Source organism: Panicum hallii, chromosome 2 (assembly GCF_002211085.1).
Source record: "Panicum hallii strain FIL2 chromosome 2, PHallii_v3.1, whole genome shotgun sequence".
In the NCBI taxonomy this organism is placed as follows: domain Eukaryota; kingdom Viridiplantae; phylum Streptophyta; class Magnoliopsida; order Poales; family Poaceae; genus Panicum; species Panicum hallii.
Genome location: NC_038043.1, coordinates 38825694 through 38841248, shown reverse-complemented (window position 1 = coordinate 38841248; position 15555 = coordinate 38825694).

Genomic DNA, 15555 nt, shown 5'->3' with positions numbered 1-15555 from the left:
CTTTCGATTGGGTCGACTTGCCTTGTAGCTTGCTGTACAAAAACAATATCCATTCACGTCATAAACAGAATATAACCTGACCCTAAGGGCAAAGCCATCGGCAACCTGTCTCAACTCAGCATTCATCGTATGGCCCTGCATGTTCAAGCACGATAGATCATTTTATGCCTCGTATATGGGAGCAACTTCGAATGACAAGGTAAGTACAAGCTAGATTGGACGGTTACCTGCTGTTTGAACCAATGAATGAAATCGGGCGCTCCATTTCCAACACCCTGGCTAAAAAGGGTATCACATTCCTGTTGGGTAGGTTCCCTTGATCGACGTCAGAATTCATGAATAAATTGCTTCATGTACGGCACCACCTCGTCAAGGTTGGTCAACACATAGAGCATTATTTGGCGCCACTCTTGATGTGTCAATGTCTTGGTCGTCGAACCACTTGCACTTCCGAGTTGCCCTAGGAAAAGGCTAAGGTTCGAGTCATTTTCACTAGCATTGTAACGAGGGTGTGGATTGTGCACACTAGGGAGGTTGTCACCGTAGTATGTTGTTGTGAAGTTCGACACCTCCTCCAGAATGTATGCCTCTGCAATGGAGGCCTCGATTTTACATTTATTTCCACATTTCTTCCGAAGAACCTTTAGAGACCTCTCGATTGGATAGCACCAACGACCCTGAACGTGCCCCCCCCATTCGTGCCTCATACGGGAGGTGCAATATCATATGCTCCATCGGATTGAAGAAGCCAGGTGGAAAGATCTTCTCCAACTTACAGAGCAACACCGGTGCAATTTTCTCCAAGTCTGCCACCACGGTCCGACATAACTCCTTAGCACAAAGCTGGCGGAAGAAATAGCTCAACTCTGCAACCACTAGCCAGACATGCTTAGGGACATAGCCTCGAACCATCGCCGGAAGAAGCCGCTCAATCCATATGTGGTAGTCATGACTCTTCATCCCTAAGACTCGCATAGTAGATAAGTTGACCCCCCTACTCAGATTAGCTGCATGCCCATCAGGGAACATCAACCTCTTGATCCATTCTAGTACTTCCCTCCTTTGGGGCTTGCTCAATATGAAATCGGGCCTTAGGCCTTCTCCATATCTTTCCGCGACCAGGAGGCTTCATCTCTAGGTTCGGTCTATCGCATAATGTTGCTAAATCCACTTTAGCCTTAACATTGTCCTTTGTCTTACCGGGAATGTCCATGATTGTTGCCCAAAGTGCCTCAGCGACATTCTTTTCAGTGTGCATCACATCAATATTGTGTGGAAGGAGAAGATCATCATAATAGGGGAGCCGAGTCAAGCCTGACTTATGAGTCCACATATATTGCTGGCTATATCCCACAAAGCCACCTTCTGGATTCACCACGAGGCCATCTATCTGCTGACGAACTGCGACACTAGTCTTCATAGAAGGTGCAAGGTCTGTCACTATGACACCTTTCATAAAGTTTTTGATGTCTCGTCTGAATGCATGATCAAGAGGGAGGAATTACCGATGTTTATCGAACGCCGAATACTTGCCACCCTTTTGCAACCAAATGAACCTAAGACATTCCTTGCATACTGGGCATGGATACTTCCCGTGAACACACCAGGCGCTGAATATCCCATACGCTAACAGGTCATGAAGGGAGTATTGGTACCAGACATGCATTTTGAAGTTTGACTTTGTAGCCCGGTCATATGTCCATACTCCTTCCTCCCAAGCACGGACCAATTCATCAATTAGAGGCTCCATGAACACACCCATATTATTCTCCGGGTGTCCAGGAATAATCAACAACAACAATATGTTCTGTCGTTGAAAGCATACGCCTGGGGGGAGATTGAGGGGGATAACGAATACTGGCCAACATGTGTATGTTGCAGCCATCATTCCATAAGGATTGAACCCATCTGTTGCCAGCGCAACACGTACATTACGAGACTCTATGGCTTTCTCATGATGAATGCTATCAAAGTGGGTCCATGCTTCACCATCGGACGCATGAACCATCTTATCAGGATTGTATCGTTTTCCATTTTTGTGCCATGTCATCTATTTTGCGTATTCCTCTGTCATGTATAACCGCTGGATCCTCGGTATGAACGGAAGGTGACGTAGGATTGTCACGAGGATGTCAAGCTGCCTCTTGTGCCCATCACCAGAGTCTACCTCCATGAACCTAGAAGATTCACACCTTGGACAATACTTTGATTCTGCATATTCTTTCCTAAAAAGGACACACCCCTTCGGACAAGCATGTATCTGGTCATACGGCATCTTGAGTGCACGAAGAAGTTTCTGTGCCTCGTACATACTCTTTGGAAGAATGTGACCCTCCGGAAGTAGGCTGCCAATAACTGTCAACATACCATCGAAGGCGTCTCGGCTCAGACTATACTGCGACTTTAACGCCATTATGCGTCCAATGGCATCCAATTGAGAAACCTTTGTCTGTCCGTGAAGGGATTTCTGTGCCGCGGCAAACATGTTGTAGAACACCTTTGCATTTGCCTCTGGCTCCTCCTCCGTATGTCCTTCAACAAATTGTGCCTCGTGATAGTCATGTAACATTTCCGCTACCCCGGCATCGGCATCATAATCCTCGACATGTTGCCTCACCACCTCCTCTCTCATACGATCGGCTTCACCGTGGAAGACCCACTGGGTATAGCCTGCCGTAAATCCATTCAAACAAAGATGTTCCCCCATGACCTTCTTCGTTTGTCTTTTCCTGTTTGCACATTTGCTGCATGGACAGAAAATTCTACTCGCTCCTTTAGCAGCTTCGCCAAACACCCGTTCCAAGAAAGACTTGGTCTTGTTGATCCACTCATCGGTGACTTGACCCCGACTTAAGTGGCCAGTGTACATCCACTCACGGTCTTCCATCCTCTAACATATGCATTGGAAAGTAATATCAATTTCATATGACAAAAGCTTTCATCACAATGCCATGACACACTCTCTAGCATTTTCTATATCACAATGCATTCACACTCTTTAGCCTTCTGTGTATCACAATGTCACATGATAAGCCAAGCCAACTTCTTATACTCTATAAGATGACTAAGGGGTGTTTGGACGTGCTAAAATTTAGCCCTAGGCTCGTACTCTATGTTAATATATTCAATGGTCCAAAATGGTAACTGTCTCTACTGCAATACCATTTCTCGCATTGACATTCACACACATACATTCATTATTGTCCATGCCAAAAAGGTCACAACATTTTTTCCCCCACAGGGGCATTCTTCATCGGTGAACAGAAGAAAATGCTAGACAGTGTATTCAATTTTGGTCGGTGTGGACCGGCCATGTATGTATTCAATTCATGGATGAATCCATGTTTAAATTATAATAAAAATAGTTTAAATAATTATAAAAACTTGATATTGACATACTATATAAATCTTTTTTAAAGAAACATAAGTTAGTACATATTATATACGTCCTAATTTTCAAAAATGAAGATAAAAAAATGACAAACCATAGCAAACATAGCACTACCTGCCACAAACCGGGGGCGCGGCGGGGGTGCAGGCAGGGGCGCGGCCGGCGGAGTGGCCGGGGGCGCGGCTGGGGGAGCGGGCCGGGGGCGCGGTGGGGGCACGGGCGGGGGGCGGTGTGGGCGCGGCCGGCGGCGCGGGCCGGGGGCACCGAGGGGGCGCAGCCGGGGGTGCGACCTGCGGCGGGGGCGGGGGCGCGGCCGGCGGCGGGGGCGAGGCGCGGTCGGCGGCGGGGGCGAGGCGCGGCCGGCGGCGGGGGCGGGGGCGCGGAGCCGGCGGGGTCGGGGGCGGGGCGGCAGTACAGCTAGAGTGCAAGTGCGTGTGTGGATAAGGTGGAGGGAGCGGCGGCCGGCGTTAATTCAAAACCTTTGCTGATTGCCAGATCTTGGGCACTTGGCAAAGGCCCCGATTTGCCGAGTGCCAGATCAGCGGCACTCGGCAAAGGCACCTCTTTGCTGAGTGCCAGATAAGCGGCACTCGGCAAAGAATTCACATGTTTTTATCAATTTATTGAATTTCCTGTACTTATTGAAATTTGAACTACAAGTCACACGAATAATGGAAAACAATGAATGAAAAAATGATATTCACGTTATTGAAGGATGCGTTGAGATCTTATCGAGAAAAAATCAGAAATTTCAAACTTGTTGTCCCCGAAACATGATGATGAACTTTTTATCCAGTTGTTTTTAAAATGTACAAAAAGCAAATATGGTCCGAAAATTATGAAACTTGTCGAGATGTAATGATATCATATGGGGAAGCTGTGATAAAAATCTGACGAGGTTTCGTGAAAATTAAAATATACGATGCTTACAAATTGAAAGTTCTACAAAGAGATGTATGATTTTATGCGAAACCCGATTAGGTGTTAGGCATCGTAGATGTCAAACTTTCACGAAATCTTATACAAATTTTATCACAGTGTCCTCACATGATAACATGACATCTCGACAAGTTTCATAATTTTCCGACCAAATTTTCCTTTTATACAATTTAAACACGACTTGAACACAATTTAGTCGCCATGTTTCATGAATAATAGGTTTGAAATTTCTGGTCCTTTCTTCGATAAGGCCTCAAAGCATGCTCATTAACATGAATAAAATCTTTTTATTCGTTTTTTTTCCACCATTCGAATGACCACGCAGTTCAAATTTGAATTTTTCAAGAAATTCAATAAAATAAAATAAATTATTAAAATATAGCAAATACTTCGATAAATGAACCTAAATTACATATCTTGTTGAGGAGAATGTAGGATGGCAATAGAAAAAATTTTAGACAAAATAAAGAAAAAAATTATGCATATTTTGCCGAGTGTCTTAACTTGGCACTCGGCAAAATGCATCTTTGCCGAGTGTCTTGGCCTGGGCACTCGGCAAAGACTCACGCCGTTAACTTCCGTTACGTCCTAGCGCGCGTTCGCCGAGTGTCATCCTTTGCCGAGTGCTCGACACTCGGCAAAAACTTCTTTGCCGAGTGTTTTATTTTGCCAGTGTCAGACACTCGGCAAAGGATGAATTTACCGTGTGTTTTCCTTTACCGAGTGCACTCGGCAAAGAGGATCTTTGCGGCTCCTCTTTGCCGAGTGTCCGATATTTTGCGCTCGGTAAAGCTCTAGAGACTCGGCAAAGTCCTCGTTGCCGGCAGCGATGGATGTCGATCGAGTGCCGATTAGCAAAGAGCTAACGGGCATCCGATCGGCCGCTTGGATATCCTGGATAAATAGTAGGTCTATCTGCACAAAGTTTAAGGTGAAATTATTAGGTGATAATGACTTAAACAAACTACCTATGGTCGGGTTGCCGATCGCTGTCCAAATCAATCAGGTGAAATTAAGTATTCAATAGAGGAGCGCAGGCAGCCCTGAGGAGGTCCGGCGCGGCGCTGACGGCAAGGGGCAAGCGCACGGTGCAGATGCGAGCAAGCTCCAACCGACGCTGGCGAGCTCAAGCGGAGCGGCCAATCGTTGGCGCGGGCGTCTGCGCTTGAGGCGCTCTGCTGTCCCGTCAGTTATGCCGCTGGCTATCCCGCGGCTGCGCCTGCCGCTTGCGGGGTGTCGACGATACAGGGGGCCTTCACAGGGCTCGCTTGTGTCACCTCCGCCGGCCTCTGTGGCCGCGGCGGTAAGGGGAGGCACCGGTCGCTGCTGCAGCTGACAGGGAGTGTTGTGGAGACAACCAGTCCAGTGACGTCAGGGCTAATCTAGAAGAAGCGCTGCCGTCCGTATGAGATCCAGCGGCTGGGAATCGATAGGAGCTCCAAAACGGACGGTGACGACGTCATCATGATGTGGAGTGATAAGGAGAGAGAATTTCGTCCGGGTTTTGTTCTTCAGAGAAGAGATAAACTGTTTGCTATGATGATGTGCGGAAATTATCTTTTCTTATTAAAACCGCTAGCATAGCCAAATATATAGGGCCTGTTCAGTTTATTTTGCATTTTTGCAAAATTTCACTGTAGCAAAGGAATCTTGCTAATTTGAAGTACTAAATGAAGTCTATTTGCAAAACTTTTTGCATGGATGGTTGTAAATCACGAGACGAATCTAATGATGCTAATTAATCCATGATTAAGCAATAATTAGCGGATGGTTACTGTAGCATCACTGTTGCAAAACATGGATTAAGTAGGCTCATTAGATTCGTCTCGCGATTTACAACCCATCCATGTAAAAAGTTTTATAAATAGATTTCATTTAATACTTCAAATTAGTAAGATTCCTTTAGCATCTTTGCGTTTACAGCTTTTTTACGTTTTTGCGGATGGAACTAAACAGGCCCATACTTTTTGTTCCTAATACCAAATTGCAGCAAAATAATTACCTTGCCCAACTTGGGTTCTATGCAAGATACAGTACACATCCGGTTCTAAGGACAAAACCGAATGCACGTATGTCAGGATCAAGTTTCGTACATATAGTGATTTTATCAGTGAATAATCAGTAACAGTATCAAAAAAGAGAACTAAAAGACTATAAAAATTATCAGAATTTTACAGCTTATTCTGGAAACGAAGACTTCAAACTTCTCAAGCAATCGACCGGAGTTGTGTAGGTCTAGACTCAGCATCATCTTCAAAAGACTTCATGGCAACTTTGTCTTCTGAGTAGCAATTATAACAAGCATGAGTACACTTATATTTGGTACTCAGCAAGTGTTGGAAATTATATGACATGAAGTCAAAAGTAAGGAAAGGCTGACTGGCTTACTGCGATAAGCAAGTTGGTCAAATTTTATTAGCACATGTTTACTAAGGTATAAGTTCATAACAACCCACATTAAAAGAAATAGAAGACATATAGCAGAAGCATAACCACGACCATAAATATGGTCCACGATTTAATTCATCATCAAATTCATTAATCACATGAGGGTCCAAGCCGCTCTTAACCATGAGCACGGCTGATATATCAGTTTTTGCTATGCAGAGGTTGTACATTTTACCCACAATTCGTGTCTCCCGATTTGCCAGAGGTAGCTAGCCTCTTAAACACTTCCGAGGTGAGTAGCAAGGGATTCACTACGAGGCCTTTACAAAGATTCCCTAACTTGTAATGATCCGCTAAGGTTTCAGGCCGCAGTGGTCATAACCCTCCCTAGTGAGCTGCTACCTTTGCCAAGGACCATAAACAAAGTCTCCAAGAGAATCGGGCTATACCCCATCAACGCACTCCCCTCTTGCCCTTTCGGTAAGATCATCATGAGCTAAAGTTTTTAATTAATTAGCCAAGATCAGAGCCATATAATATTGTGATTGCACTATTTTCCTGGGTGGTTCTCCATATTCTGATTAAACAGATATGATCTTGTAATTAATAACATAAATTATCTATAAACATGAAGCAACGCAGGTATATTATCATCGTTGTTGTCATCATGATTGTAAATTATTCCCATACCGGAACCAGTTACAGCAACTAAGCAGAACCTACCCAACATAAAGGTAAACCCTAAGTTGACATGGAATTATCATAAAGACTAAGCATATCCTTAATTAGGATCCATCAAAATTAAGACACATGCATGCATAAAAGAAAAAGTTATATTTATTGCAATTAGTAGGATAAAAAGGCATGATCAAGGAACACTTGCCTTTCTTTTAGAGAATAGCTGCTCAGAGTCTTCAACTTTTGTTCTTGAAACTCTTAATCTCCAAAACTCTTCGATCGCGCTCCTTCTAACGTCACATAAGCATCGGGCCCAAGCATACAAGCAAACAAACAAACGAGAGAAACTAAGAACAGATACACCAAAGAAAAGGAAAACTTAAAAAGGGCGTACAAAAAGGGTAGGGCTCGTTGCTACGGTCACGAGAGCGCAAGAAACACGGAAAACGGAGGTAGGGTTGAAAAGAAACAACTATCGGAAGATTTATATTATAAAAGAGAACAACAAAACTATAAGCTTCATTTATTTTAATTTACAAAACTAATGTAAAAGATATTTAAAAGAGAATATTCCTGATTATAATTACTCATATTATATTTGCGTTTATAAAAACGAGGTCCAACTTAGTCAAATTTTATATATAATTATCTATGGACAAACAATTTATTAGAAAGAAGACCTGTGAGAACATCTAATTGTATAACTTTATGATTCGAGTTGAACTAAATAAATTAAATTACAAACATATTTAAGTTGATATTAATCAATTTGAATCTATATTTAATTTTAAAAATAGTAACTATGGTACAACAACACTACTAAATGATAGCTTAGGGTTTTAGAAGACTAACGCAAAAAGAACGGATCAAAACGGATCTAAACGAGGATAGTGCACATGAAACAAGGTTGCAAGAACCTATACGTGATTAACCGTAGAGTTCAGGGGCTAGCAGGGAAGATCTGCAAGACACAGTAAACTATGCTCGCAAATTGATCAAAAGGTAGGGTTAGATCTATGAAAGATCACGGGTGGGGCTGAACTGAAAAGATGCAATAAATCTAGGGGGTTTTCCGCGAAGTTTGCAAGACACAGAAAAATACACGATAATTATAGGTTTCTCCGGGGCTAATCTGTAAAAGCCTCACAGCAAGCCATGGTGTCCGGCGGCTACTGTTTGCAGATTCTCTATGTTCTAGGGCACGGGAGATCGCGAGGAGCGGGGCAAAAGAAAGAGGATGACGAGGGGATTCAATTTTACCTCTTACCTGTAGCGGAGGGCACAGAATCGGCTGGATTTGACTCGAGAAGGAGGCGGCGGCGTACTGCTCGGAACAGGCGAGCAGTCCTAGGTGGCGGTGTTGGGTAGGGGCGATGCAGGGGGAGGGCGTGGCTGCAAGTGGGCAGGGCGCAGTTGTGAAGCAGGGCGAGGGGCGATGGGGAGACCGGGAGGGTGCATGCAGGGAGGCGCACAGAGGGGCGAAGCCGGGGCGCTTGGCCTTGCGATTTACAGGCGCGGGCGATGCAAGGGTAGGGCAGGGCGCCGAGGAGCGCTGCATCCTGGCGGCGCACGCGAGCGACTCATGGCGACGCGAGGCGGAGCCGGCCTCAGCTGCGGCGCTGGGTAGGGTGCCACGCAGAGGGCACATGAGACACGAGCTTGGGGGGGGGGGGGATACGCAAGGCAGTAGGGTGCTCAGCCAGGTTTTGTAGGGGTTCGGTAACCTGGCTTGGCATGCTGTGCACGCCCAGAACAGCAACGCATCAGGCTGGAACTCGTTCATGAGTCCAGATTGCCCACGGGAGAAACAAGATTGGGGTGACCAGCAGGCCCCACAGATTAACGAGCAAAGAGAGGAAGGAAGAGGTAAAAGAAAGAGGAAACGAGAGTGGCCGAGCGCATTCGGTTATGGGCCGAAACAGATTCGGGTGAGAGCCAAACATAAAAACGGGTCGACTAAGAAATACAGAGGCGCTGGCTAGCGAGCAAGATAGACCGGATGAGTGGTACTCAGACAATCAGGAGAGCGGACCGGAAAGAGAGAAAAGGAGAGAAGGGTTGAGCGGGCTGCAAAAAAAAGGAGAGAAGGGTTGAGCAAGCTGCACGTTTTATTGAACGCGGACGGTCGGGCAAGTGCATGCCGAGGATAGCAATAAGAGCCGTCCGGTATCAAGATCATGTCTGAAACTAGAACGACGAGATAGCAGGCTTGGCCGGTAGGTGCGGCACAGGCACGCGAAGAGCAAGGCGCACATGACCGGTCTAGATATGGCCACCGTATCCTAGGCGTTCACGCTTAGGGAACACCGAATGGACATGACCTGTCTCTTGCGTTGAAAACAAAAGGAGAGGAAGGGCATGATAGGTGGGACCATAATTTCATAGGGAGAAACACCAAGAGAGAGGAGCGATTGGCTAGCCATTGTGCCGAGGAAGACGGATGGTAGTAAGGGATGCTCCGCTTGTCAGGGATAGATCCCCTAGGTACCGCAAGGAAGCTACCCGTGAGGAAAAAGAAGTCTGATTCCTACTAGGATTCCACTGTAGTATTATTAGGACTCAAATCTTGTAATTCTACTAGGACTCCTACCTTATAATTCTACTAGGAACCCCGTCCCCTGGGATATATAAAGGAGGGCAGGGATACCTAGATAGGCAGAGAACCAACAGAGAGCAGCCAACAGACAACTCAACACCTAAGCGCAGGGCGCAATATACAACACCCCAAAATAAGACGTAGGGTATTACGCTACTCTAGTGGCCCAAACCTGTTTAAATTTATGTCTTGTATCCTTGCGTTCATCTTCAAGTTCCAGATCTGACGATCCCTCACCAAATAATCACCTACCTCGGGTATATCCCTAAGTAGGCTGACGGTAAAAACACCGACAGATGGCGCCCACCGAGGGGCCGATTGTCGCAATCATTAGGCGAATTTGAAGGACCTCTTCATCAACATCAATCCACTCAAGGTGGCGGATTGCTACTTCGTACATATGCATCGGCGGATCGATTCATCGAGTTCGAGATCGGATCCTTCAGCGAACGGCTACATCGACCTCGACTACTTGGCTCGACTTCACCTTGCACTGCAACATCGATGCACCGCGGCCGCCGACCTCAATGACCCGGTTCACCTTCGGCTTGTGCCACAATGTCCGCGCGCAGCAGCGATGAGTTCGACTACTTCGACTTCGCGAGGATGATCGGCGGCCCGCCGACGACTACATCAACTACTCGTCTCGACTTGAAAACTAGTCGAAATCGACTCCGACTAGTTGAGCTTCATCAACAAACCGTCGCAGCTCCATCAACGAGCTCCACGGCTTCGTCGACATTTGTCCACGAATCAAGCTAAGTGACTTATACCTTTTCCGACTTATTCTTCAGAAGATCGGCTACCTTTTTGGGTACGCCTCTCGACGAGCATGAAACCCTCGGGGGCTACACCATGATCGACTACCTATCTGTGTACGTCTCTCGACGGGCATTGAAACCCTCCAGAGCTACACTTCGCCGACTACTTATCCGTGTACATCTCTCGATGGGCATGAAACCCTCCAGAGCTACACTTCGCCGACTACTTATCCGTGTACGACTCTCGATGGGCATTGAAACCCTCTAGAGCTACAATTCGTCGACTACTTTTGTGCACTGCGCATCCTCTTTGTCGCATGACGACAACTTTCTGCTTGTTGTCTCCTCTTAACGGTCGCTAATCTACTCGAGTAGCAAATACCCTACTTTCTGCTCGTTGTCTCCTCTTAACGATCACTAATCTACTCGATGCAACCAAGGAAGTACTCGAAGAAGACCTTCAAGACGGAGAAGCCGAAGACTACTTCAGAAGTACTCGAAATGCCTGCAGTACTCGGCTATGAAGAGCTCGGGGGCTTGTCAGGTATAGATCCCCTAGGCACCGCAAGGAAGCTACCCGTGAGAAAAAAGAAGTCTGATTCCTACTAGAATTCTACTGTAATCCTATTATGACTCATACCTTGTAATCCTACTAGGACTTCTACCTTATAATCCTACTTGAAACCCCATCCTTTGGGATTTATAAAGGAGGGCAGGGATATCTAGATAGGCAGAAAACTAACAGAGAGCAGCCAACAGGCAACTCAACACCCAAGCGTAGGGGTATTACGATACTCTAGCGGCCCGAACCTGTCTAAATTTGTGTCTTGTGTTCTTGCGTTCACTTTCAAGTTCCAGATCCGGTGATCCCTCACCAAATAATTACCTACCTCGGGTATACCCCTAGGTAGGCCGACGGTAAAAACACCGACACCGCTGGGCCGAGATTGAGTTGGGTCTAGGGTTTTTAGAGCGATGGTGGTAGTCACCAGAGCTGACGTTGACAACAACGAAGTGTCACTGGAAAATGCCGAAATCGAGGCACGATTTCGTTTCGAGCAAAATTTGATCGGGGAGAAAGATTAGAGAATGAGAAACTCGAATGGACATTATAGGATGCCAGATATGACAGAGTAAAAAGGGAGAGTAAAAAGGGAGAATGGTGATATAACGGATCGGTGCGACTACGATGAGAATTTGAACTTCGGGAAGGAAGTCTACTTTTTTATTGCGGAACTCGAAAGACGATGAGATCAAAGCAGTGGTCGAGGTCAACAGCACGGTTCTAGGATCTAAGGCGGACTAGACTCAAAATGATTTGAATCCAGCTCAAGAGGAAAAGAAAATAAATTTATTTTCCAGAATATATTTTCAAGCTTAAAATAAATCTAGAAAATTCTAGATAAATATTTTTACACTATGAAAAATATATTCAGAAGAATTCCAAAAATTTTGAGAAAAACTCAGAAGATAATTTGGAACACGAGGAATCCAAATAAAATACTTGAATTTGAGAAAAAGATTTTAGAACTTTCTAATAAATGGATTTAGCTCTACGGAAAAAGAAAGTAATTGTCAGAAAAATCTGAAAAATTCTCGAAAAATCCTATTAATAGATGAACACGTTCTAAAAGATGCTTACATTCTAAAATTAAATATTTTAGGATTTGACAGCTAGGTTCCATGAACGCAACGTTGTTTTAATATTCACAACCCCCGGCATCGTGGCTGCTTTCCGCCACCATGGAAGCTAGGTTTGCCATCCGACAGTGTGGCGATCGAGTGTCGTCCACACCCAACACGATTTGCGGCTACCCGTCCGGCCGGTGGTTAAAACTAAAAAAGTCAACGCTCCCGATCCGCTGCTTTCGTACCGCCGGACCGGCCGGCCGTTTCCATGTTTGACCCAAATCATCGTATGCGTGCCGCGCCCTCCAAGCAACTATATATGTTGGTAAAATTTACTATTGGTTGCAAATTAGTAGACGCGCGTCGTGCCTGATTCGATGATCCATTATTGTAAGAGAGGTAACTTGAGCAAAGAAAGTCAAGATATCATATAAGGATTCGTATCTTAAAAGATTATTAGAGTGAGAGGGTGATGAGGTTATCTTAACAATTGATTTCTCCTTAACAGTTTTAAAATTCGATTGTATGCTAGTATGTCTTTATTTAATACATGGTTTATCTACCAATATACAACATGTATATTCTTTTCTCAACATTCCGTTGATACAGAAGTTGAAGTATCTATCATCCGAGCGCTGTTTAGCTTGTTAATCCATTCTTTCTTATTTGCTCTTATATTGAATTTCCTGATCGCGAAACTTGATTTTGATTACTCTGCTCGAGCCATTTATTTGTAGGGACAAATTGTAGTAATATATATGACACTAATACGTTAGTTTGGATGTGGACTCTTGCTCAAAGACTATATATATATACGGGAAAGCTAAATGACACCTCCACATTCGAATTTCTATGCACCTGCCTGATCTAGTGCGATTTCTGGCTAGTTTCTTCTCCACCTCCAGCGAGATCTCCGGCGAGGTTAGGATTCAAGGTTGGGATTGGGATTTGGACTCCAGCGGATCTCCACTGCCGGGCTTAGAAGGAAGGTCGGGGGTGGCAGGCCGGCTTGGCGGAGGTTGCGGGCGCGGGGCGGCGAGGCCGGCGGCGGTGGCGCCGCCTGGCAAGTGGTGGAGGAGGCCAATTGGGCCAGGGCGGGGCGGGGGCGATGAAGGTCATGGCGGCGGCGCCGAGAGGGACAGGCGGTGGAGCCGCAGCCGGCGGGGGCTCCGGCGAGACCCTCCCACGCCCACGGCTAGGGTGGGCGGGGCGGGGGCGGGGGCGGCTGCATGGGAGGAAGAAGTCGGAGAAAGAAGATGAACGGTTGAAGGAACGAGATCCACCGTCAGATCTCGATCCAATGGCCAAAAAAATTTGGGTGTGGAGAGAGGATTGTTGGCGTTTGATAGAGTTATCACTAGGATAGTTAAATCCCAGCATGATGCCACAAATGCCAGTGGTATTTCTTACGTCACAGATGAATATGCAAGCGTACGGAATACCATTGTAGCATTTTACCCGTGAGTAATCTCGAGTGTCGTATTTATATTTCCGTAGGTAAGGCGGCGTTTTAGAGAATAGGTAAGTTGATGATCAATTCTTGATTAAATATTCAATTGCAAAAATAGGGATAAAATAATATATGGATAATGAGATAGTGTGATACACAAGTTACTCAAGCTCAAACTCAAGCAAAGGCATAAGTAGGGAGAAAGGAAGAAGAAAGCTACTCGAGACTTATGTACTTCTATCTAGATAGATAGTTTATACTATACACTCATGTACATAAACATGATTATCCTCAGCTCTAGACTCTTAGGCACTACCGGGAGAACCGCACATGACTGGCAGAGAAGCCACCAGCCAACTCGGCTACTTTATGGATCTCCTACAACCACGACCCGAATGAGGAGAGTTACGCTAGACGGACAGGGTTGACACCACATGTCGCCTACCTCAACTAACCATGGGATAGGACGCATCCGGCAACACTGACAAAATCAGACACCACGTCTGCATTAGTTAGGGATACTCTAATGCCCCACGTGGAGCCCTCACCCTTCGGATGGACAGACATCACACTAGAGCAAACATACGAATACCGGAACTGTTATCGTGGTACTAGATTTACTCTTCTAATCTTGCAAGGCATAAGGGACAAGTATAAACTAATCATAGCATGCATGTTTGACATCAGAGAATATAAACTATGTGAATATATAAATCTATAAGATAACTCTATTAAAGATAGCCGAGAATTGAAAAGGAGAGAAAGATCTAACCCCATACCGAATACTCCTAGGCAACATTGGGAACCCGAAGAAGAGCTATTTCAACCTAAACTCCACTATCCTATGGACTAAGCAAGAGAGGAACCTGAGAGAGAGCAATTTGAGGTGTGTCTTCTTTAGGAGCCCCTCTCTTATAATTATAGGTGTGTCCAAGGGCTGCACGGCCGGCATTAAAGCTGCATTCACCTAGAACCGACATAGAAGACCAATGGGGAGGTGCCACGTTGAAGAGGTAAGTTGGTGGAGCTGGCCTTGGTTCGGCTGAACCAGGCTTAGCCCCAACCGACCTCAGCCTTTGCTGAGTGGTTGACATGTGGGCCCTCAGTCCTTTGGTGCACGGCTTGGTGCTGTCCTCAGGCGGTTGCATGTCCCGGTAGGCCCTTTGATCCATATGAGGCTGAACGGTGCGTTCTAATTGGTCGATATTTTTTGCCTTGGATTTAAGGTGTGTTTTTCCTCCAATTTTGCTCAATTTCTTGCATAGTACAAATTCCTTAGGTGCAAGTGGAAAGATATTATTCTAACTAAAAATGTGTGTGAGGAATGCTAGTTCTCCCTATTTTCTGATCAAATCGACGGTCGAAATTGGTCCGTAACAAGCGTCAACAGGGATAAAATATCTGGGTGTGATATAGACCTATATATAACCTATTTCCTCCTTTTTGTCCAATAAAACAAAGACAGGTGTAGTGATGTAACAATCATATAGGAATATAGCTAGTGTTGCTAGTTTCAAGCATATGAATTGGTAAGATAGAGAGTATTTGAATATGACAAATCAAAGAAAAAGGGGAGCAACTGTATAAATAGGGGCTCATCGTCGTACATTCTTAGAGGATCATTCTAGCAGCTTCTCTGTGTTTCGTCACTGTTTCAACAGAGATTTTGCATCAAAACAAACCAGAAGAGCAAAAAGTTCTTTGGTCCCTTTCTGTATCATCG